Genomic DNA, 21,396 nt, shown 5'->3' on the forward strand with positions numbered 1-21,396 from the left:
TTGTTACGGAAGTTTTGAGCATACATAAAATTAGAAGAAATAGTAGGATAAATCTCCATATGCCTGTTTCCCTGATTCATCTATTATCAGCACATGGTGGGCCCTATTTTATCCACACCGTCTCTCCTATGCCTTACCCCTATCTGTTGGATAACTTGGAGTAAATAGTAGACACAATATTACTTCACTCCTAAATATTTCAGTATGTATCTCTAAGAGATGAGACACTATTTTTTTTAAATCACTATTACAGCTTACCCCCCCTCAAAAAACTACTTAACATGATTTCTTCTTAAAAAAAAACAAAACCCTAAAGAACATTTTTTTTTCACTAAGACCTGATCTTGAAGATACAATGAAACTGTCACCACTCCCACCCCAACTTGAACAAGGGTTAGTATGGTGAATGTTATAAAGCAGATATGAATAGTTTGAAGGACTGGAACCAGTATTCACTGACAAAAATCAACTTCTGTCTATATTATTAAAAGGTTTATGTTAAATAAAAGTTGGGGGCAAGGGGCCATGGGGATTTCAGATTGACCAAGGTCCTCCCATTTCATCGAATACATTCAATTCTGGCTAGAGTGTACACAATGGAAACAGGATTCCTAGAATACAAAACTTCCCCTGCAGCACACTGGACATACCTGTGTTCCAAGCCCACCCCCAACCCCCAGTGCCTCCTACTCAACTATTTCCTGGCATGTTGGGCCTGCCGACAAGGGAGCATGTAGATTTTCTCTTTAATCCAGTCCTTGTTATGAGGTTGGCATGCCTGGGTATTAGCTCTGCAAACAAGGCAGCTGAGGTCTGCCAGATCATCGATAAAATCAACTGACTGATATCATATGTGATAGAGGGGCTGTTGGGATTCATTCTCTTCGGATGCTCTTCATAATTTTACAAATGCATTCAATGCCTTCATTCATAGATTCAAAGGTAAGTTCTGCCTTCTGGCCTCTTGGTAGGCTGTACCGGCAAAATGGTGTGAGACGTGGCCCCAACCAAACTCTTTCTGCTGCTGCTGCGGACGCCACCACTACATGAAACACTATTTCTTTAATATCATTAAATACACTTTCAGTATTCACCAAGTTTACCTTATTTTTCCATAACATTTTTTAAACTGACTTGTTTGAATGAGAATTCAAATAAAGTCCATGTATTGCATTTGGTGTTTCCTAAAATTCTTTAAATCTATAAATTTTCTCCTCCCTCTTTCTCTTTTTTAATGCATTTATTTGTTGAAGAAACTGGATCTTGTGTCTTATAGCATATCCTACACTCTGGGATTAGCTGATTTCATCCCTGTGGTGTCATTTGACATGTTTGTCTGTGTATTTCCTTTGTGTATTTCCTGTAAACTGGTAGTTACATGTAGCTAAGATCCTTGATCATATTCAAATTCAATGTTTTGGTAAGACATTTCATAAGTGTTGCTGTGGACTCACTATTATATCACATCAGAGGCATCTGATGCTTGACACACTTTCTTTTCATTGTATTTTATCTTATTTTATTTTTTGTTATGTTAAGATTGACTGGAGGTTTCAGATATTTTCAGCCTGACCCATGCATCATTTCCCAGATGGTTTTAGCAACCTGGATGACCATTGTCTATAGCTATTATTTCATTAGGGGCCACAAAAGATAGATATTTTAATTTAATCATTCCTTTTGTAATTACTAAGTGGAATTCTTCTATAGAGAATTACTTTTAATCAATTATTCGATTACACTAGAATCTAGTTAGTACACGAACGGTGGGATAATTTATCCCCCTTTAGAAAATCTTAGAATGAGAGGTTCATGCCCTAATAAACCTTCAAATGGAACCACCGATTTTTTAAAAATATATCATTATAACCTCATAGATTTTTTTTAACTTGGCGTGACATGTATCGTATGTTTGTATTTTTTTTTTATTTGAGTGTACTTGACACATTGTGTTCATTAGTTTCAGTGCACAAGGCAAGAAATAACAAGTTTTGGGTAGGATGTGGAGAAAAAGGAACCCTGGCACTCTGTTGGTGGGAATGTAAATTGTTACATCCACTGTGGAAACCAGTATGACCTCATAGATTCTTAAAAAACATATCTGATTTAATTCATTATAGTTATTATACTTTTTGATGCACAAACTATCTCATCTTTGGCCAGTGGGAGTCCCTTTCACTTGGCTCCTATTATCTCTTGACATGACCTCAGTGAATGTGGATAGCTTCTTTGCTTTCTCATATGACAGGATGTTGTAGGCTTATATTGATTTGTTGCACCAGACCTGGAATCAGCCATCTTGCTGAGGATTTCAGCGTTGATTATTATTATTATTATTATTGTTATTTAGAAATGGTATTTAGAAACCACAATCTGGACACTGGGGGCACTCCTTGTCACTGAGTGAGTTATTGCTAACTAGACTTTCTAGTTATTGCTTCTAGAAGACTTAGGTAATAATTTTTTAAAAATTATACCATGAGTATATTTTAACTTGGTTGAAATGGAAGTCTACAAACCTCATTGTTCCGTATTTCCTTTAACCACGCTTCAGGATTTTATAAGATTCAGCTTAGGGAAAATTGAGTTCATGATATTTAGTTGGGTTTAGTGAGTTATATCTATGTGATTTTTCAGTCACTATTGTGTAGTTAAGCCACTGCTGGCCATCAGTGTATGAATGCCCTCTATGGTTCCTGGAAACAGAAATATGGATAGTAGAGTAAAAGCTAGGCATGCAATGCATGGAACTGGAAGCTGATCTCTGGAAAATTCGTTCAGTCATCAGATGCTTTTAATTGTTAGTGGACAATTTGGTTCTCATCAAAATCTATTTTCAATGGAAGTGCTGTGCTGTCCGGGAATATATTTGATAATGTATACAAATGATAATATATGCAAATTAAAAAGCAGCATATATTTTTAAAAATTTATGGTAACCATGCAAAATAGAACTTATCAAAATTCCTGTTTGTAGGGCACAAATTTACAACAGAGCTATACACAACAAAAGCATATTTTTGTAATGTTTCATATTTTATGCATCCCAGTTATCAATAAAATTTTTTTGATTCCAGAAAATATTAAATTTTCATGCTATTCTCTTTGTAAAAATGAATATTAGAAAGTGTAGGAAAGAATATCCAATGGAAAAAAGACAGTCTCTTTAACAAATGGTGCTGGGAGAACTGGACAGCAACATGCAGAAGAATGAAACTAGACCACTTTCTTACACCATTCACAAAAAATAAACTCAAAAATGGATAAAGGACCTGAATGTGAGATAGGAAACCATCAAAACCCTAGAGGAGAAAGCAGGAAAAAACCTCTCTGACCTCAGCTGCAGCAATTTCTTACTTGTCACATCTCCAAAGGTAAGGGAATTAAGAGCAAAAATGAACTATTGGGACCTCATCAAGATAAAAACCTTCTGCACTGCAAAGGAAACAATCAACAAAACTAAAAGGCAACCAACAGAATGAGAAAAGATATTTGCAAATGACATATCAGACAAAGGGCTAGTATCCAAAATCTATAAAGAACTCACCAAACTCCACACCCAAAAAACAAATAATCCAGTGAAGAAATGGGCAGAAAACATGAATAGACACTTCTCTAAAGAAGACATCCAGATGGCCAACAGGCACATGAAAAGATGCTCAATGTCACTCCTCATCAGGGAAATACAAATCCAAACCACACTCAGATATCACCTTAATGCCAGTCGGAGTGGCTAAAATGAACAAATCAGGAGACTATAGATGCTGGAGAGGATGTGGAGAAACGGGAACCCTCTTGCACTGTTGGTGGGAATGTAAACTGATGCAGCCACTCTGGAAAACAGTGTGGAGGTTCCTCAAAAAATTAAAAATAGATCTACCCTATGACCCAGCAATAGCACTGCTAGGAATTTACCCAAGGGATACAGGAGTGCTGATGCATAGGGACACTTGTACCCCAATGTTAATAGCAGCACTCTCAACAATAGCCAAATGATGGAAAGAGCCTAAATGTCCATCAACTGATGGATGGATAAAGAAATTGTGGTTTATATACACAATGGAATACTATGTGGCAATGAGAAAGAATGAAATGGCCTTTTATAGCAACGTGGATGGAACTGGACAGTGTTATGCTAAGTGAAAGAAGTCATACAGAGAAAGACAGATACCATATGTTTTCACTCTTATGTGGCTCCTGAGAAACTTAACAGAAGACCATGGGAGAGCGGAAGGAAAAAAAGTTAGGGAGAGAGCCAAACCGTAAGAGACTCTTAAAAATAGAATAAACTGAAGGTTGATGGGGGGTGGGAGGGACAGGAGGGTGGGTGATGGGCATTGAGGAGGGCACCTGTTGGGATGAGCACTGGGTGTTGTATGGAAAACAATTTGACAATAAACTTCATATTAAAAAAAAAAAGAAAGTGTTCTTACATAAAGAGATGATAAAAAAATTTCAGCCAATACTACAGAGAAGGTAAATATTACAAAAATATCTTAGGGCAGTTACTAATTAATAAGAATATGCTTTTTTTCAGATTCTGATAGTTGAGTATTTGTTAGGTATTAAAATTCGGGGTTTTTTGGTGGGGGCGCCTGGGTGGCTTAGTCGGTTAAGTGTCCAACTTTGGCTTAGGTCATGATCTTGCGGTTTGTGGGTTCGAACCCCATGTCAGGCTTTGCACCAACATCTCAGAGCCTGGAGCCTGCTTCAGATTCTGTGTCTCCCTCTCTCTCTGCCCCTCCCCTGCTTGCACTCTGTTTCTCTCTCAAAAATAAGTAAACACTAAAAAAATTTTAAACTTTGGGTTTTTTAAAAATTCTTATTTATTATTTAAAAATTTAAAAATTTTAAGTTTGTTTGTTTGTTTATTGAGAAAGAGAGAGAGAGACAGAGAGAGAAAGTGGGAGGGGCAGAGAGATAGAAGGGGAGGAGAGAATCTCAAGAAGGCTTCACACTGGCAGCACAGAGCCTGATGTGAGGCTCGAACTCATGAACCTGAGCTAAAACCAAGAGTTAGTTGCTTAACTGACTGAACTGCCCAGGTGCTCCATATTTATTATTATTCTTTAAGTTGGCTTCACACCCAGCGTGGAGCCCAATGCAGGGCTTAAACCCAGGACCCTGAGATCAAAACCTGAGCTGAGATCAAGAGTTAGACACTTAACCAACTGAGACACCCAGGTGCCCCTAAACTTTGTGTTTTTGTGTGATTTTTCTTCTCAATAGAAACAAATATGTACTTCCATACCAAATTTTGTATTGTAATTATATATTGTTTTTTTTTAATTTTTAAAAATTCTTATGTTTATTTGTTTTGAGAGAGAGAGAGAGAGAGAGAGAGAGAGAGAGAGAGTATGAGTGGGGGGAGGGGCAGAGAGAGAGGGAGACACAGAATCAGAAGCAGGCTCCAGGCTCTGAGCTATCAGCACAGAGCCCTACATGGGGCTCGAACTCACAGACCGCGAGATTGTGATCTGAGCTGAAGTCAGATGCTTCACTGACTGAACCACACAGAAGCCCCTATATTTGTAGTTATTTTTTTAGGTAAGCCCCTCAAATTGTAGAAACCTCAGACTCCACAAAATCTGGAGCTGCTGAGTGTTGGTTATTCTTTCTCTCTTTATCTTCCCTCCACTTTAAAAAAATAAAAAATCAGGTGTAATTAGTGTACAGTGTTATATTAGTTTCAGGTATACAATATAATGAATCAAGGGTTCTATACATTACTCACTGCTCATCGTAAGTGTACTGTTAATACTCTTCACCTATTTCACCCATCCCCCACTCATTTCCCCTAGGTAACCATCAGTTTGTCTCTATAGTTAAGAGTCTTTTTGGTTTGTCTCTTTTTTCCTTTGTTCATTTGTTTTGTGTCTTAAATTCCACATGTGAGTGAAATCATATGGTATTTGTCTTTCTCTGACTGACTTATTTAACTTAGCATAATACCCTCTAGATCTATTCATGTTGTTGCAGATGGCAAGATTGCATTCTTCTTTATGGCAGAGTAATATTCCAATATATATATATATATATATATATATATATATATATAGTTGGGTTGTTTATATATACATATATTTTATATATATATGTATATATATATGTGTGTGTGTATATATATATACACACACACACACATATATATATGTATAGTTGGGTTGTTTCCATATGTTGGCTATTATAAATAATGCTGCAATAAATATAGGGGTTGTGTGTATCTTTTTGAATTATTATTCTAATTTTCTCTGGGTTGTTCTTTATTTAGACTCTTCTAGTTTTAGCTCTTCTCTCCTTCTCTGTCCGTTTTGTGCCCTGGAGCACAGGGGCAGATTGCCATAGCTGGGCTTATGTGCTGTGCTCTTTGACTTCTAGATGGGTTGAGCCAGAGAGGTACAGCTAGAGTTGAAAAGGAAAGAAAAAGTTAGTATATCTATTTCTTTTGCTTTTTTCTTGTCTCTCACCATTGTTGGAACAGTGAGTGTGCTTCCCTAGGCATCAGAACTACTTGGTGGAAAGCTTTTTCTCTGTGGTTTCAGCTTGTATGGGGCTGTGATAACACTATTTTCTTCCTTTTCCCCTTCAGGCCTTGAATGTAATGGCCTTCTCCAAGATGCCCTGCCATCCTTGTTGATTTCCTTAATCCTCTTCGCATTTAAGTAATAGTCCTCTTGTTAAGTTCTTTCAGTTAAACTTTTCTGAGTGTGCCATTTGTTTCCTGCTGGTACTGAGATAAGTGAGTAGGGAAGGCTGGGATGGGGAATTAGTTGAAGCTTGTTGGCTGCTTTTGATACACATGGTACTTCAGCTTGCACTTCCCTTTTGTCTGAAAGCTTTGCTGTATCCGGACCCTGTCTAGGGCATGAGACCCTTTGCCAAGGCAGGGATCTCTTGTGCTTAGGTTTTAGGCTTCATTGGGATGCCACATACCCACTTTCCCTAAGGGCATGCTTTCTCCTTGGGATGTCAACACTGAGTAACATGTGAGTGATTCCCTAAGATATCTGTATTCTATTCTCTATATAGTGTTTACAATTATTCCCCTTTTGCTGCCTGTTGCTCATATAGGTACATCCCTCTTTTCCTTCTTCCTCTAGTATCTTTAATATAATATATGCAGCTGGTTTTATTATTTCAAGTAACTTACGATCTTACAGAAATCTCCAAGGCAGGATACTCAGGATCAGAATGAAATGGGTAAAAAGAAAAATATAAGGAGAATAACACAAACTAAAGTTCTGTTATTATGCCCCCAGACCACCCAGAATTGTTGCAGGGTGTTTATTATGTGGTACAGAGTGTTTCTTGAAGCCCACTTGGGGCAGATCTTGGCTTGCTTACTTTTGGATCCATATTCTGTATTTATCTGCCCTGTTCTGTACTACAAGAAACTATATTTTTCAGGGCTCTAGCCCTCTAGTATCTTTGCAGGTTTGACCAATAGACTACACTGGCATAAAGGAGACCCGAAGAGGGAGAAAAGACTTCTCTCTTCTTTGCTTTTGGTAGCATCTCTGGCAGCATTCCTGTGCCTCCTGTGTGGTTCCAGATTCTGCTGGAAAATGTCTGTCTTTATGGCTCCCTTGGGAAGGCCCACTATCACCCCATTTTGTACCCAGTGACCTCTGCTTGTGGATTTGGGAACACCACCTTTTCTCTGTGTTTCTCCAGTCCTAGGGCAGTGCCATCTTTTTCTTGTTGCTGATCTCTGGGATGTCTCACCATCTCCAGTTCAGCTCCTTATTTTTTTTCATCACTGGTTCAATCAGTTCCCTAGATTAAATTCTATCTGTTTGAAATACCTTAAATGGTTTATGTTTTCTGATTGAAATCCAAATGATACATTGTGTTTCTTCCCAATGGGAGAACTTGTGTTTTGCTAAAATCCCATCTTTGCCAGAGATTTGCTGTATTAAAAAAAAAAAGAAAGCAACCTGATCAATGTAATTTAAATAAAATGAGATTTATTGCAAATATTTAATGCTCATGAAATCCAAGATTTATTGCAAGCACACAGAAAATGAAATCTGTTCTACTCTCTGGGCAGGCTCAACCTTCAGGTGATAGTATGGATAAGTAGATCAAACTAAGCCACAGCTGACTATTTTACTGCAATCTCAGATAAAGTTATACAAGGCTTCTGGAGAAAACCCTTCCCTCTCTTCAGTCTATGGTTAGTTTCCAGTAGTGTTCTTAACAAGGGAGAAAAAAAGGAAAAAATGTGGTTGTGTAACTATATTATTTACCATCCACTTAGACTTCAACAGAGACTATGGGAGAAGTAACAGATCAGTGGTACCCAGAAGACTTTCGATAATACAGGCTTATGTTAACTTTCAAATTTCAAAATCTGTTGCTTGCTGACTTCATTTTATCCTATGTAATTAACTCCTCTCATACATCTTCCACATCTTTTTAATTTTTTTAACTTTCTTCTCATGTAATTTTTCTATTATAACATCTTTATCATCGGGAAAGAGCCTTATGTCCAGGACAAAAAGAATGGTTATGCACAGACCCCGTAGTCCATTTGGTCAAACTGTAGCTATAATTGTGAGGTATCATTTCATTTTATGTAAACATTCTCCAGTTCCACCTGCATTGGTTTGACCATTTTTGTAATGTTTGAAGAACTTGAAAATGTCCTCAATTTCACTGACTGTCCATGTTTTATTTTTAATTTTTCCTTTCTTCCAATGAATACCTGGTCTATACTGATTTCTCAAATTATGTTGTGGAATGGGTCAGAAGTCGGGTAATAGGGGACTTCAGCAGAAGGAGTCTGTGGTTTCCATTGTGATTGCCCATGATTAATGTGTCTCTGCTCCCATCTGCCTCTAGTTCTGGCTCTTAGTTTATAAGAGCTTATAGCGTGGTAGTAGACAGCCTGGGATCAAAAGTGTGGGAAAGGGGCTCTTTATTCATCACTCTGCTCTTGTCTCTTAATTTATACCTAGCTGGTAAGAGATTTGATCATGATCTTTGTTATTTGACCTTTCCTTCCCTCCAAATCACGCCAATTGTCACGGTCTTGCTGAACCCCGTTTCTCTTCTTTACTTTATTACACAGGTGTTGTTGGTCCAGATAGGCCTTCCAGAATGCTGCCAAGGAAGGGAACCTGGAACTGATTGTCTCTGGCGGGGCTGACCTGTGGACTTAAAGTCCCTGAACCCATAATGGCCACCATTTCTTTGGATCTGTTTTGAGGTTCTGCAGAAATATAAAGCTGCTAATCAAAGTTACTACTAGTCACTTGTTTATTGGTCATCCCATGCTTATTAAATAATTGCACAAAATCATTAGTGACCAAGGTAAGGGCAGTGATGTCTACTAATGGCTAAACCACAGGTATCAGGAAAGGTTTGGAAATAGCTGCAGTTACTGAACTTTGATAGAGGTCACATGTGGACCAGGGACTAAGGCAGTGGACATTACCAAAGAACAAGGGTCTAGGGAAGACAACCTTCATGAATGCAGCTTTTGCTGAGGTGCTACCCTCCTATGTCTTCAGATGGAGAACTAGAGCCACTTTCCAGGTTATGTAAGTCTACATGTATTATGGCAAAATGGCCAGGTAGAACTGCTCTCCTAAATATTTATAATGGCAAAATCAAGCTTGGATTTTGTCAGAATGGACTTTGGTGAGACATTATGCAGTAATTAAAGTGATAGGTGTGTGTATGTGTATGTATGCAATATGCTTTTCCAAAAGATACTTGAAAAGTTTAGGAAGAATGGACAGTGTTCCTACCCCAAACTATACAGGGTAAGGTCCATTCCTTATCTACACGCCCCAGCCTCAACATTGGGGTAGGACTAAATGTAAATGTAGATCATGGTGGACTTTGGTTGGAAGACCAGTTACAGATCTGTTTAGACCAGAGAAGAAATGGAATGTGAACCATAAGACCTATGTGTAGAAATAAAGGGACAATTTCCATATAACAAGATACCCAATAAACATACAGCTGTCAAGTATTTTGGGTGAAAGCAAAGCCTCCTTAAAATCAACTGATGAACCACCCCTCCTCCTCATTAAAGGCCATCAAATAGAATGATTTCAGACAGGACCTGAGAATTTGAGAAACCAGGAATCTAGTACATAATAAAATGGAAATTTAGAGCTGATTAAAACCTTCATGGAATATAGAAAAAGAAGGATCAAAGAGTATTGAAGCAGAAATCTGAATTGTCATAGCAGAGATCTTTTACTTATGACATGACTACAGGTTTCCACCAGCTTGTTATCAAGCTGAAGTTAGACATTACTATCAGATCCTTGATGCATAATATTTATAGTTTGTGGTAGATAATGATATATAATTTTATTATCTCCTTTAGCATCATTTCCTATATGGGTTCAGATATTTGTGATTCATCAGTTTTATTGCCTTCATAAATTCATGAGTCAAGAAACCCGTCCAAGTGTTGCTGAAGATAGAAATCAGCACCAGATGATCTTGGGAGATGTCAGTGAAGAATCCAACTCTCAGAATGCTAAACCCAGGTTGGGAGAAGCCCACAAAAAATGTTGCTGTAGTGTGGCTTATTTCAGACTGTGTATGTCACAGGTCACATATTGGAAGTTTCCATTGGAACAAGTGGCTAGAAACAGTTGTTAAGTTGTAGCAAGCAAAAGAATTTGAAATTGGATGCTGTTAACATTTAAAGATGACTGCCCATAGACAAAAGAACCTAACTCAATCACTCTGCAGTTTTGTGACCTTGGATGGGGCATTTAGCCATTTGGGTCCTCAGTTTCCTTGTTTGTAAATGGAATGGGTATAATAATTCATTATAAGTTGTCAGGATTTGATGAGACAGTGCATGAAAAACACTTGGAAAGAGCATTCAATAAATATTCGCTAATATTAACTTTTAATGTTGGTAATAAATAGTTATATCAATAATTAATCTCACCGATCTGAAGTTAAAACTACTGGAAATGAGTTTGGAAGCATGACTTTTAGTCACAACTCTGACAATTATACCCCCAGTGAGTTTTTTTTGAACTTTAGAGCTGGAATGTAGAAGTGAATTTGAGATTATCTTATTTAATTTTCTTAATTTATGTGAAGAAATTGAGGCCAGAGTATTGTTGCTCAAGACCACATAGCTAGTTGGTAACAGCTTGCATTCCCTTGTATTGTTTTTCTTAAATGAACCAGGTCCTCATGTGGAAATCAAGGTATTGAATTGTGTTAATTTCACCCCAAATTCAAGTAAAATATAGGTTCTTTTAAAGTTCATATTATTAATATTTTAAAGTATTAATGTATAAATCTGAAGATATGCATATTCAATAGCACAGCAATTTCACTCCTATGTGTATATCCAACTGAAATGTATATATTAAAAGATATGCACTGGAATGTTCACAAGAGCACTATATCAGCAGCTGAATGGCTAAGTAAACCGGTACATTCACACAACGGGAGAGGAGTGAACTACAGTTACCTACAACGTTGATGAATCTCACCAGTGTAGTGTTGAATGAAAGTTACACACAAAATAGTTCACGTTATGTGGTTCTATTTATAGAGTCTAAAAATAAGCGAAACTAAACTATGCTTTTCAAATTGGGGATTGTGATTATTCTTCTGGGGATAGTAACTGGGAAAGGGTACAAAAGGGTTTCTAAGATGCTGGTAATGTTTTGTTTCTTGCTCTGGGTTCTGATTGCATACATATATGCAGATTGTGACAATTTAGTGAGTTTTATGCCCATGGTGTGTGTGCTTCTCTGTTGTATATTACACTTCAGTAAAAAATAAAATGAATATAGTAAGACACACACACACAAGTTTGAACATCACCTGTTGTCAGCCACGAATTCAGGTACTGGGGGTAATATAATGAACAAACATGACAGTATTTCTGCCCTCATGAAGGCTACTTTTAGTGCAGAGTAGAGGAGTCAGAGATGTGCAGTGAAGGAAAGCTAATGTCATTGCAAAAGTATAGTTGGTAAGGGATTACCGAATTTATTTGGTAGTTACTTTTAGTTGCCATAGGTGTCTCATTTTAGAGTTAAGCATCTGATAGTGCATCATTATGCTTCTGAGACCTTTTAAATATTATTTTCAAAATCTGTAATACTTGGGGTGCCTGGGTGGCTCAGTCGGATAAGTGTCCAACTCTTGGTTTTGGTTTGGGTAGTGATCCCATGCCTCATGAGTTCGAGCCCCACGTCTGGCTCTGTCCTGACAGCGCTGAGCCTGTTTGGGATTCTCTGTCTCCCTCTCTCTCTACCCCTATCCTGTTTGCTATCTCTCTCTCTCTCTCTCTCTTTCTTTCTCTCTCTCTCTCTCTCTCAAAATAAATAAACTCTAAAAAATCTGTAATACCTTATCTTTATTTGTCTGTCTGCTGAATTCCAAGTGGTTTTAGACTCATCAGTATGTCAATGTCCACATATTTGGACATTGCCACAAAGTGTTCACTTCTGATAAGGGAATAGAAATACAGCAAGCTAGGAAAACTTGCTACGGCAGCCAGTGCTATATGGGACTTATTATAGCCATTTAAGTAACCTCAGCAATGATCTGTTTACAAAGGAAAGACCATTTGCTTTCTAAGATCTATTGCCCATTTAGTGACCTCACTGACAAATGTAACATTATTCAATATTATTGTCGCATGTTTCCAATGTTGTACTTTAATTGCCTTTCAGACAAAAAGGATGCTTTAATTATTATGCCTAATTGTGCAGAGAGAAACAATTGTGAAAACAGGGATATGCATTGATGTTCCAATGTGCTTTTATGGAGTAAGTGAAGTCCAACAATCATAAGAAAAATGCTGAGAAACAGATGAAGAACTCTTTGGGAATGTGCAGGGACTTTTATTGGGACCACATATAAGGGTCCTGAGAGAAGCAAAGAAAGATACTAATTAGAGGGGAGAATACAGTGTGTTTTGCTTGATTACTTCTGATGTATTTAAATGTCCCTGTGGACTGAGGGGGTGCACAAAGCCTCTAGCTTGGGTTTTTAATGAGGTTTATGCTATTACTTAAAGTTTTATGAATACTGTATTACTTAATAATGGTTCCTTTTATGGGACTTACGGTGGACATCTTTTCAGTTGTTATGTTACTCCCTTGTTTTCCGGTAGTTATCCCCTTTCTCTTACCTGAGGCAGGAGTGGGTGTGTGGCTCCCAGTGGCCATTTTGCACAGTGTGGTTCCACCCACAGGTTACAGTTGATTAGAGGAGGGAAGAGCACACGTTTCAATCAGAGGACCTTTCCTGGATGGTGGCCACAATTGATTGATCAAGAGGTGGGCATTTGACCCAAGCTTGCCAATTCCTTCCCCAGGAATTTTGGGTTGGATCTTAGAGAAGCTGGTCCCTCTTTAGATGGTATATATGTGTGGTTACTGTTTGTAGATGTCATGCACCATACTCTGTAATGGAAATGAATGATGCAGGTGCACAGTCGGGAGCAGAGTTGGGAGGTTATTCCAGTTCCTCGTTCCTGTTCATTCACAGGGCCAAGGGGGCATTCCTGTCCTGGGATTCCATGAGAACATTAATTACCCTTAAATGGCAGAGTGATTTTCTGTACTTGCAATCAACAGCCTTACCTACTATGATCTGCTTACTTTATCCTAACTCTTCAGCAGATAATACAATATGGGTTATTACCATGAAACAATACAGTAAGCCAGCCTGACTCCCTTTTGGAATGAAATAAATTTTAAATAAACATAAAAAAAGGGAATAAATAAATAGAATTCCTAAAAAGCATTTATATTTCATTGTGCACTTGAAATTATGTTTCACTGAATGATGGAGATTAATTACAGAAATCATTCCATGTTGAAGTTGAAAGGGATCTCGACCCTGGATTTCTTTCTGGCTGAAGAAACTTGGGTCTAGGGAGGTCAACAAACCTACCCAGACTTTATGGCTCATCAGTCCTAGAAGGATTTTCCTGTTTGGGACAGAAAAGTGATTGTACATAGGCCACTACAAAATCTGAGCCTAAAAACAGAGCACTATATTCCCAAGAGAATGGAAGCTGGGGGTGATGGGGCACTGGGGAGCATTTCTCTGGAATTCAAGGAGAATGGAGTAATGAATTCATTGTCAGGTCCCCAAACACCAGATTCCATCGCATGCCCTCTTGTTGCCTGACCCATCCTGCTACTGGGTCTCAGCAAAGACTTCAGAAACCTGGATTTTGTAGTTGCCACCTGCTTCTTTCTGTCTTCTAAACTCAGGGCTCTTCCTTCTCTCCATCATTCTTTAATTCTTGACTTCCTTAGAGGAATCCTTAGGTTAGGGAAGAGTGAACATTCTTCTTGGGAAGATATCTTTGTTATCAGCCATCAGAGAAAGGTGTCATTTGGTGAGACTGCAAACAGGATATGGACTAGTATGCATTTTGGGAGAATATGTTCTCAAAAGGGGAATAACTCAAGAAATCATTCATTATGATCTCATCTAGTCAGAAGTGATGGAGAACTAACCAGAAATTTGTACTTTTTTGGGTGACAAAGGACACTTCTCTGAGCTTCTACCTCATTTCTTATGTGGGCATTATGTGACTTCTCTATACCTCACTCAGTTCATCTTTTTAAAGGGGAAATGAACTTATATACTGTTTGGCTTAATGAGTAATTGCACATGCAAAATTTAGCACCATAAGCATTTCACTATATGTTAGTTATTAAAACTGGGAAAGGATAATTTTTTTTAAAAAAAGGTAAAATAAAAGATTTCATTTAACTCATTATTAAATGAGTATAACTGGGGCACCTGGGTGGCTCAGTCGGTTGTGTCTGACTTTGTCTTAGGTCATGATCTCGCAGGTTCGTGAGTTTGATCCCCGTGTTGGGCTCTGTGCTGACAATTAAGTGCCTGGTGCCTGCTTCGGATTATGTGTTTCCCTCTCTCTCTCTGCCCCTCCTCTGTCTGCTCTCTGTCTCTTAAACAATGAATAAACATTAAAAAATTTTTTTAAATGAGTACAACTGGTTCAAAAGGGGAATCCAAAGAAAAGAGTCATTTATAGATCAGGAATATTGAAATTGACTGCTCTAAGCAGTGCATAGTTTTCCACTGGAGGCACCCAGTAATCTTTTTTGCTTGTTCCAAATTTCCTGACATTGCTGTAATTGTTATTAATTCATCTTAGCTGAATTCCTCCATTCATCCCTACTTACCAGTAAGGACGTCACTTTTGAAGTATAAATCTCATACGCCCCAAACCCACATTTACAATATAAATATTCCTGCCCATTCCAGGTAGATTTTGTGGTAGAGCTCCACATTGCAGCCCCTTATTATCAAGCCTTCAATTCTTGGCCATGATTTACCAGCTTGGATTAAAGTCAAAGGATAAAAAAGTGTGTTGAGACTTAAACAAGAAAAAGCGGACGTGGTCATGCTGGCAGTTTACCCATTTAGAAAATGTCTGGGGCTATGAAAACCAAATCCACTGTTGGCAGTGAACACTGAAGCAAGAAAGTCTATTTGGTGTGGGAAATGGTACTCAACATTTCATTTCCAGCAATTTAATCAAATCTCTCCTGCTCTCTCAAATATTTATTTAGTCTCCTATAATTTATGGTAACCATGGCACTTAGTATTACCCAGGTGTTAAATCTAATACAAAAAAAGGTAAAAAGAATAGCAAAGAAGTATCAAGTGATGCCCAAGGGAACTTATTAGGTGTATTTCATTGAAATAATCCAATTCACTGAATTGAGGCAGAACTCTTAAAAAAAAAAAAGTCCAACTTGAAAGGAATTGGCTCAAATTGGAGCAGGCACGTTACCTGCAAGCTGCCCAGATCATTAATTTGAATAATTTCTATTGCACACTTCTTGGGTAGACTGCTTTATTGCCATTGGGTTCGTTGTTACTCTTATTCTGTGATATAGTCAGACTGACATTAGAATTTCTGATTTAAAGATGCACAAAGGGACCAGTGACTTGCACAAGGGCATAGACAGGACCACAGACACACTGTTCAGTTTCAGCTAATTTTTATCTCTTTTCTATGAAATCTGAGATTTTCTCTGCTTAGAAACATCAATTCAGGAGTTTAGCCATGTCTCCTTGAGGTATCCCTCTCCTACACTCTTATCTTCAGAAACTGCCCTATGAAACACCTTATTGTCCACTAGTCAGAACCAATTCTGTGTACCTTGATGGGTTCAACTTGTGGATTTGTTTAGTGGTTGCTGCTTTGCCATGGCTAACCATTTTAGAAAGCCGCAGGAGCTGGTAGGCTACCTGATCAGCTAAAGGCTGACTAAAGAAGTGGACAACACGCTAATGAAGAAGTCAGAAGCCTGGGTGCTAGGTCTGACTTTGCCACTATCACATGGCACAACCTGGAACTAGTAATTTAAAATTTCCATTCAGAGCACTTTTACAACCATGTGAACTAATTTAGGAGGATAAGAATGATTATAATGAGCTGTCTAATACTAATATGTTAATATTACAGTGCAAAGAGAGCATGGGCTTTGCAGGTTCAGATCTTGGCTCTGTTCTGAAGTAGCTGCTATTTAGTAAATTAGAAAAATTACTTAATGTCTTTGAATCTCAGTTTTCACACTTGTAAAATGACAATATAAATATATCATGGGATTGCTATAAAGATAATCTGTAATATGTTTAAATATCTGGCACAAAACATGTGTACTGTAAATGATAGCTATTATTTTTACATATTACTTCAGGCCCAGCTCCCATACAAATTATGTATTCTTATTTTTTTCTAATTTAATATTCAAATATTAGAGGAAGCACAACATGGAGGTTCAAATATGTATGCTGCCTTTATTTATTTATTTATTTATTTATTTATTTATTTATTTTTTTAACCACATAAGCTAGGTTATTTATTCATTTGGATGATGTTTACCCATATATTGGATAAACCTACTCATTGGTGATCTATGGCAAATATCTGTCTCGGGGTGAGGATTTTATAATATACCACCTATCTAGGTGAGGTCTCCTCTCTTGGATGGTAATTGGTCAAGGATTGCACAATCATTTTGTCGACATGTTCAGCCAAATCTGGACCATTCATTCAAATTGAATAGTGCAGGAAATATGATTATAAAGATAAAAAAGAAGCAGCAGTGTGGACTGAAAGAAAGAGTGGAAGGAAAGGAAAAAGCCACAGTTTCCAGTTCATGTTCAACACTAAGTGTAAATGTGATCCAGAATCATCACTGAACTTCTTTGGGGCTCTGTTTCACGTGTGGCAACTTGTTGAACCACATATTTTCTGATGATTATTGCATAGAGGCATTGATAAGTCTATGCTATTAGAAATCAGTTACTAAAACAGAAGAATAGTTTCAGATTATTTGTATTTTGACTAGTATTGTTTCCTTTAATATGGAAATCAGGGATATTTACAGTTACTACTAACAGTGATAGCACTAGAGTAGTGCTCTTGTGCTGGCACTAGTAAGTTGTACTACAAAGCACTTTTCAAACACATTGTGACATTTTGAAATACACATGAGGGCACTTAAGACAGATGTTACTATTCTCTCCTTTGTATGGGCAAAGTGTGTGTGTGAGTATGTGAGAGAGAGAGAGAGAGAGAGAGAGAGAGAGAGAGCTTGAGCCCACAACCATGTTAAAAATCAGAAACAGTCTGGCTCTTGTTCTGGTGGATTTACATTCTTACAGCTTTGCTGCTTTACTCATCCTACACCTGCTTCTGTTTAGCCCAAGCCCATCTTACAGCAATAACATTAGGAACTCTGCCTAATAACTCAAATAATTAATGATGAATTAATAATCTAAAGAACTACTGACTTTTAACACATAGAAATGTACCTTATACCCTTGCAAGGTTTCCACTGATCCCAAAGATGACTTTTTCTGACCAGGGCACAAAGATGATAATTTAATTACTTCCCTTTAAGTTTTGGGACAACTTAAGAAAAAAACAGGTTTTTCAGTTTTTAAAAAAATATTAAAAATAGTTTTAATCTTATTACAAAAACATTATATGTTTTACGACAGAAAATGAGAAAACGCAGAAAACAATTCCAATTGCACCAACCTAAGAGCACCTTTGTTGTTAATTAACACATACCAGGGATGACAACTGTGTTTGGCCACCTGGGATCATGGCACAATATTGGTATTAAATGGCATTTTTCCCCCTTCTTAACCTGAATTTGGCTTTCTGAGTGCAGTATCTACAGGACCCGTAATACTTGATCAGAATTGGCCCATGGGTTGATAACTGTTTTCCATCTCTTGTGCCTTTCCAAAGCCTTTACTGTAGGCCAATTTATTCATATATACACACTTATGTACATATATTTTAATGCAGTTTACTGATTTGATTGGCTTCAAAGCATTGAACTGCTTTATTAATGTGCTACCATCTATCTTGTTTTAGATAAAAAGTGCAATTCCTGCACATCAATTGAAGAATTTTCTCTGTAGTTTCAGGGAATGGTAGGATAAAGGTAGGAAGGTAAAAAGAATGTGTACAGACAGTCACAGAGATCAATTCTGAAAACAAACTTTAATTTGAACAGTTTAACAGTGCCAAATTTTCAAAAGGAGACTTTTGTGGTGAAAATACTTAATACTCAACATTTTGTGTTAAGCCTGTATGCTTTCCAAATAAGGTGTCCCTCGTCCTTCTAAATTACTGAGTATAAAAGCTGTAATGTTATATGTTCCCAAGGGGCAGAGAGTAATTCAGACATGAAGTAATTTTAATAGAAATCATTCCTCTTTTCTTGGCAAGAGAAGAATTTCAGTAGGAATTTTTCAAAATTACGAAATATCCTTCCCTGGGGTATTCATGCCGCCACTTAGCAGATTTCTCATTTCATTTAACACAAATATTTTGATCCTCAAGGGGAAATCTGCTCAGTTACAGTTTCTGCATTACTGTCTCCCAAAGATAAACGAGGTGCTTTTCTCTAAAATGGACACAGGAGAGGTAAGGTGGGAGGAAAATGATATAAATCCCAGGAAGATATTTCTAAAAACAAATCATTTACCAAAGTCCTTAAAAGTGGAAACAACCTACCATTCCTATTTCATTTTCTTCTCGGAATGTTTTTTCAAACAGGAAAGATCCTATTTTTCCTAAGAAAGTCAACCGGAAGGTATATTGGAAGGAAAAAGAGAAGAAGATGATCTTTGAAGGCACTGGGTTTCTCCTCTCTTCCTAGTTCAGGTGGATGGCAGTGGCCTCTTGGATGGGTGAGTGGGGAGAGATTGAAACTGCATCTAGAATTAGCTGGAAAGGACACTCTGATTGAGTATCCATGACTCCTGAAGAGTTGTGGTTGGAGATGCTCTCCATTTGCCAACTTTGGATGAGTGATATCTCTAGCAGAGCCAGTATGCCTGTAAGGAAGATGCAACTTGTCATCAGCACCCGTTCCCAAGTGTCTTCTGCTCTCAAGATCTTCTGAGTACTAGAACTTGCCATTCCAAATATTAAAAAGCCCAGCATTAAAAATTCAAGCTTGTCCCGTTGATCATTCCACTGAGGTTCCACTCTTTGCCAAATAATAGGCAAACTAATCTTCCATGTTGGATAATGAATGTAAATGGGTTGTACCATGTTTGCCAGAGGTCCTGTAGAACAAGTTGAGCTTGAAGGAAGTAACTTAATGGTGATAATGCCAGGGACCATGGGTTGCTAAGGAAAATGTTTAGAAGTATGAAGTTATCTCTGTCTTCATTAAAGTGGGTATCTTCCTATTCTGTCTCTCTGAAAGACTGGCAATGCTGTTGTGGTCAACTTCAACACCATGTTTTTTGATGAACCATTCTTTTCTTAGAAGGTAAATGGTTGTGAGGCTTTCAGCAAAGGAGGCGCTAAATGAGCTTTCAAATAAACCTTGGTGTCATTCAAACTCAACCTTGGTGTTTGAGTTAAGAACGTAGATCCTAAAAACCTGAAGATATAGTCCTTATATATCTTTTCATCATTTTACCTCAGGGTGATGACAGTGGCTGGATACATAGTGACCAATACATGGTTTTGCCCTAGCAGCCTGGAAAGGAAATTGCTTCAACGACTCATCAGAGCTCTGCTTCAGTCATACAATGTATCTATTATGGATTCATGATTGTTATAAAAATTCAGGGTCAGGAACAATCCTAAAATACAAGTGGTCAGATGTCACAGTGATTTTCATTTCCTAATGGAATAGTAGAAGTTTCATTGCCTGTGAGATTGACATCAGTGTCCAAGGTAATTGCCAGATGTTTTGACATTAGGCTGTAAGCTCTTTTGGGGGGAAGGATAAGCAGCTCTCTAAAACCACAAGCAGCTGTTAAAAAATACAATTATTTTTGAAATGGAGTTTTTATGACCACTTAAGCTCTAAGAATTGTTTAAAGTGATATAAAAAGCCCCATAATATCACTATTTTAAATTAGTCTTCAAGTGGGCCTCTTTGTAAGGAAACAGACTTTATTAGCCCAATAACCTCTTCTCCCTCTCTTTATCTTTTGTTTTGACTATTTTAGGCCTAGCAGAAGTTACTCCTAAGTCAAGTATATCATTTAATCTCTGTACTAATGAGGCCAGGATGGGTGTTAAATTTCCTGTGGCCAATTTCAGGGTGACTGAGGGCTCACCTAATTCTGACAATTTTTCTCAAACCTATGCCATGCAACATGTGTCTCCTGAGATGAAGGACAAGAAAATATAACCAGATTAGTGTGAACCTATCTCTACTACGGAAGAGCTAATATCATTAATATTAATTATTAATATTAATATTTATAATGGAAACTAATATATTTTGAGTGCTCCCATGGAGCAAATTCTGTGATAAGCATTGCACATATAATCCTCATAATAGTCTTCTAAGATAGCATAAGCATCTCATTTTATAGAAAAGTGAGGCTCACTCATAGAGGTTGAGCAACTTCCCCAAATCACACTGCTTTTAAATAATAGACCCAGATTTATCCAAATACAAGCCCACTCTCATCCCTTCATGCCAGGCTGCCTCCAGACTACTATTTGTGTAGTCAGTCATAATATAAGACTTTAAATTTTTTTCCATCTCATTGAATGCTAAAAATTACTCATTAGGGATGTGGTCTTTGTCATTGCCTGTGGATTAGGAATGAGGGTGAAAATAGTTAATAAAGCTCACTCCATTCATGCAGCCAGGCAAAGACTGAGCTGGACTTCAAACCCAAGTGTCCTGACTCTTCAACCTATGGAATTTCCATTATATCAAAGACAGTCAAAGTTTCAGGGCCAGTGAGAATGATTGTCCATAGTTTGCAACCACTGTCCTTTTCCTTGGTGGTGCGACATTCATTGAGAATCAGAAGATGTATCCAAGCTTAGTAAGATTTTATCAGCTAATCTACATGAGGCACTTCTACAACCTCTACCTTCTAGGAGTT

General features: G+C 37.6%; 1 pseudogene; it reads right to left on the minus strand.

Annotated features, from left to right (window-relative positions):
- Positions 1-687: 687 nt before the first annotated feature.
- Positions 688-7,728, minus strand: LOC113600162 (enhancer of rudimentary homolog; annotated as a pseudogene).
- Between the last annotated feature and the right edge of the window lie 13,668 nt (positions 7,729-21,396).

This window comes from Acinonyx jubatus, chromosome D2 (genome assembly GCF_027475565.1).
Source record: "Acinonyx jubatus isolate Ajub_Pintada_27869175 chromosome D2, VMU_Ajub_asm_v1.0, whole genome shotgun sequence".
NCBI lineage: Eukaryota > Metazoa > Chordata > Mammalia > Carnivora > Felidae > Acinonyx > Acinonyx jubatus.